Source organism: Volvox carteri (genome assembly GCF_000143455.1).
Source record: "Volvox carteri f. nagariensis unplaced genomic scaffold VOLCAscaffold_158, whole genome shotgun sequence".
Classification (NCBI taxonomy): domain Eukaryota; kingdom Viridiplantae; phylum Chlorophyta; class Chlorophyceae; order Chlamydomonadales; family Volvocaceae; genus Volvox; species Volvox carteri.
In genome coordinates, this window is record NW_003307701.1 from 6,209 (window position 1) to 11,259 (window position 5,051).

Below are 5,051 nucleotides of genomic sequence, written 5' to 3' on the forward strand. Positions count from 1 at the left end.
CCTTGCGGCTCGCTGCCGGCTGCTGCTGGTGAGCATTACCACGAGGCTGTATGGTGGGCTTTGGCACACTGTTTGTTGGTAACCAGCAGTAGAGTGGGGCATCACGCATTGGGGGGGTTGTTAGTTGGTCGGAGCTGAGGGGCAGGGTTTGACACCCCCGACGAAAAATCGTAGAACTGACAAAGTGATAAAGAGGCCCAGAAGCCTCCCACTCTGTAACATTACAATATATAAAGTATTTGATGATATCACCATGAGACGGCCCGCTGTTGCATTCAACTTAGGTCAACGGGCCATTCGTTCATTCTTGACCAAAGCAAACGGCTCAGAAACTCCGCAGACGCTATGCCCCAAACATTTAGAAGAAGAATTAGATAATACAGAAGACAAGGATAGGCACTTCGTCGATTTGAGCGAAGTCGGCGGCTGGTGCAATGCAATGGTGTTGATGGTGCCGACAGTGTACATATATATAACTTTGCCTTCACGTGCTCACGATGTTTATTGTATTGTGGCTACAGTATTTCCGCCGCCGATGCGGCGGGTGCCCTCACGAGCCGTGAGGCTCCAGAGCACGCTGTTGTCACTGATCCGTGGGTCGTGGACCTCCTGGCAAGTCAGCTGCGTGTTAAGTTACCACACGTGTGGTCACATCCATCCATCCATCCATACTTTTACATACATACATGGAGGCAGGTGGCTGGCAGAGATGAAGGCCTGGCTTCTGTCCCCAGGTGACCCTGGTTCAAATCCACCTGCCGACCTCTCGGGTGTTTGAGAGGTGGACGGTGTATGTTAGCGTGTGATAGCGGCGAGAGCCGACAGGTTACAGGACGGATTCGCTCGGCCAAGGACTGGGTTCGTTCCTCAGTAAGGGGCGTTAGAAGCGTAAGCTTCTAGAATCCTTCCCACTGGTGTGTTGTTAGATTGATGTCTAATCCCAGGCTTCCTCCCGAGTATAAATACTCGTTGCTTAGGAGGCCGTAACAACTTCTATTGTACGACGTCTCTTCAGATCTACATTGGTTGCTCGAACCGATGAGTCTGTAGGTATCTCAAGTGCGTGTCATTCCTTGGTAAGGAAGCACGTCTGAACTCTAAGATATTCGTAGACTGTTCGTAGCTCAGTCTTATCAAGTCGTGCCTTAATCACGCAGTGATTAAGTTCTGTAACGCTATAAGGTGCTACAACATCTGCCCCCCTTTCTAGATGCATGCATCCACGCGGCGTGCAGTCCAATAGGCATCAATAAGGGATCTGTCGGGGAAAGCAGGTTCTTCAATCCAACTGTTATTCTCATGTCCATGACCAACCCATTTCACGAGATATCGTGTCAGGGTACGGTTTCGGAGTTTCCGTTGATCATGATCTAGAATGCGTTCAGGTGTCCATACAGAGGTAGAACCTTCAGGTTCAATTCCGACTGTAGGTCGAGGTGGTTGTACGGTGCCATCAGATCGATAAGGCCGTATCAACGATACATGGAATACGTTATGGAAACGATATTCCTCTGGAAGAGTCAATCTAGCGGCAGCAGGATTGATGATCTTCTCAATCGTGAAAGGTCCAATCCATTTAGGCATCAGTTTCTTCGAACCTTTCTGGAGGGTTAAGTTCTTCGTACTGAGTAAGACTTGTTGTCCTTCCGTAAACGACACATCACGTCGTCCTTTATTTTCTTGCTTAGTCATTCGATCTTGCGCCGTTATCAAAGCAGATTTAGCAGCAGCAAGTCTCTTGGCATACGTGTCAACATAACCTTTAGCAAAGGGAACTGTGTCACCGAGTTCGAGTTGTACAGGGGTCTTAGGATGATAGCCATAATTCAGGAAGAATGGACTAACTCCTGTCGAACGATTCTTCGAGTTATTAATCACAAATTCGGCCGGTCCGAGATATATCTCCCACTGTGAAGGTTCCTGATCACAGTAGTTCCTCAACATGTTTCCAAGGACGTGGTTAACTCGTTCTGTCTGACCATCAGTCTGAGGATGGAAAGCAGTACTCATCGCCTGCTTCACTTCTAGCCTCTTCATGAGAGAGGTCCAGAAAGCACCAGTAAACTTGGTGTCACGATCTGAGACGAAGGTGTCTGGTAAACCGTGAAGCCGTACCACGGTGCCAAAGAATAAATCTGCAGTTTCTTCTGCGTCTATTTCTTTCTTGCATGGTCGTACATGCACCATCTTAGTCAGTCGGTCTACAAATACCACAAGGGAGTTGTAACCTTTTCTAGTCGAGGGCAATCCGAGTACAAAGTCCACTGAGACGCTGCTCCAGGGTCTTTCAGGAATCGGCAGAGGTCGAGATAGACCTAGCGGTTTGCCTGATGAAGCTTTATTCCGTTGACAAAGATCGCAACATGCGACAAAGTCTGCGACGTCAGCTTTCAACGTAGGCCACCAGGAATTTCGTTCAACTAAATCAATGGTTCGATCTCGTCCAGGGTGTCCTGACAAGATGTCCGTGTTGCTTCATTCAATAATCTCTCGTTTCAAGGCGGGGTCATTGGGTACCATGATGCGGTACTCACACTCCCCCCTTTCTATCTGGAAGAATCCGAGAGGATTCGTCAAAAAGAAACGAGTATGATCTGGGTTCTGGAAATAAGCGTCTCTCTTTGTAGCATCGGCAATACGTTGGATGAGTGGGTCCAGCGTACATCCCTGAGGGCGACGTGTGGTAACCGCATTGAATACCACTAGAGATGCCAAGGAGGGATGGCGTGACAAAAAGCGTCGGCGACCACGTTCAATCGTCCTGGTCGGTAAATCCACTCAAAAATCAAATTGAGCCAGGAACTCAAGCCAACGGGCTTGTCTGCGGCTTAAGTTCAACTGAGTCTTAAGAAAGATCAGTGGATGGTGGTCTGTGACGAGATTAAAAGGTATGGAACTTTGTAAGTAGCATCGCCATTCTCTCAAGGCGTTGATTACCCCAAGTAGCTCCTGTTCACCCGTGCTGTAGTTCCGTTCAGCAGGGGAAAATTTCTTACTTGTAAAAGCAACCGGTCGGTTGTTTTGCAGGAGTACTGCGCCAGTTCCATTCAGTGAAGCATCTGAGATCACTTCGAAAGGCTTCGTAAAATCCGGGTAATTCAACAAAACGTCGTTCGATAGTCGAGCTTTGAGCATTTCAAAGGCTCGTATGGCTTGCTCAGGCCATTCATCTGGTAATCTTTTCGCACTGAAGAGATCTGTCAGAGGTGCAGCAAGGGAGCTAAAACCTGCAATAAATCACCGGAAATAGTTTGCAAGGCCAACGAAAGATCGAAGTTCAGAGATGTCCTTTGGCAAGGGCCAATTTCGAATGATCTCAACCTTCTTGGGATCCATACGGATACCATCTGCGTTCACGACATGTCCGAGATAGTGAACTTCGGTCTTCCAAAAATCGCACTTGGAAAGCTTGACACGTAACTGATTTTCCTCAAGGACCTTTAACACCACCCTTAAATGGCGTGCGTGTTCTTCTGGGGTTTTGGAAAATATCAGAATGTCATCCAAGTAGACCGTAACAAATCAGTTCAAGTACGGTGCAAAAATGCGATTCATCAAATTCTGGAAGGTTGCGGGGGCGTTCGATAGGCCGAAAGGCAATACAAGCCACTCGAAGTGTCCGAGAGGGGTTGTGAAAGCCGTCTTAGGAACATCTTCTGGAGTAATCCGCAACTGGTGGTAGCCAGAAGCTAAATCAAGGGCCGTGAAAATCGATGCACCAGCTAGACGATCAAGTGTATCATCAATCCAGGGCAAGGGGTATCGATTCTTGATGGTAATCTTGTTCAAAGCCCGGTAATCAATGCACATGTGTAACTCTCCGGTTTTCTTAGTCACAAAGAGGATCGGAGCGCCGAAAGGCGAAGTTGAAGGACGGATAAATCCTTTCGCAAGCAGATCTTTGACTTGCTTCTCTACTTCCTCTCTTTCTAACGGCGAAAGTCGCCACTGGGGTCGGAAAGTCGGTTGCGCATTCGGTTCCAGTGGGATAGTGTGGTTGACACCTCTATCCGGTGGTAATTCTGTAATCGGTGCGAAAACATTCGGAAATTCGTTGATAATCTCCACAAGGGATTCATTCTCAGTAATGTGTGGTGGCAGATCCACAGCATTAAGCGTTGGTGTGTCTGTGAGCAGGGATGCGGTTTGCTTCACGACAACAAGCAACGATCGACAGCCAGCTTCGTTCAAATCTCGATAAATTCTCTTTGGTGAGACGATCTTAATTGTCTCAGGTCGTTTTTCAAGAAGCGTGACTGTTGCATCAGAGACTGTTATGGGAGATGGTGCGTTCTCCGATCGTAGCGTAACCGAGAGTCCCGTGGGTCGTTTCAATCTCAAGGAACCTTCCGCGGGTCTTAATTCGGCGCGGTATCTTAGAAAATTCTGACCCAAAACAACATCGGCGGACGTGGTTAACGTCGGCAATACGAGGAAACGGACTTCGGCTCGAAATCTTCCGATGTGAAGGGAGGTTTTGCATTCACCAACGACGGACGCGTACGATGCATCAGCAAGCCGTACCGGCGCACATGGTGAAGGTTCTAAGGCTAATCCAAGACGGTCTGCCAAAGCCTTAGCGATGAAACTAGGAGTGGAAACTTACAGCGTAATAGACTTTTTGGACCGTAAGTTACGCAAAGCATAAAGTGCAAAGCGTCAAATACCGTATATTACGGTTTGGGGCGTCCTGAGACCAACCGTAATGCTTTACAGTCCCGTACCAGTGGCCATTTTCGTGAACCCAAAACATTTTAGTAATTATAGTAACAATAAATAACATTTTCTTTTAGCTGCTACGTCTGTTCGCGTGGTTCATGTGTAACAATGGCCGATGAGACACCCAAACAGCAGCCCGTGCTCATCGCGATTGGCGCGCTCGCACGGAAATAAATGCACGACCACTTCAGAATGAGCAGAGTGCTGATTTCTAGTATCATTGTTTACATAGTTACCTTGGTGCTGGTATAGATCTACTTAGTTGTGGCTATGTTGAGGTGCGTTTTCGAACTTTGAAGCAAGGTTTTCGCGGCAAATCGGACAGTTTCATC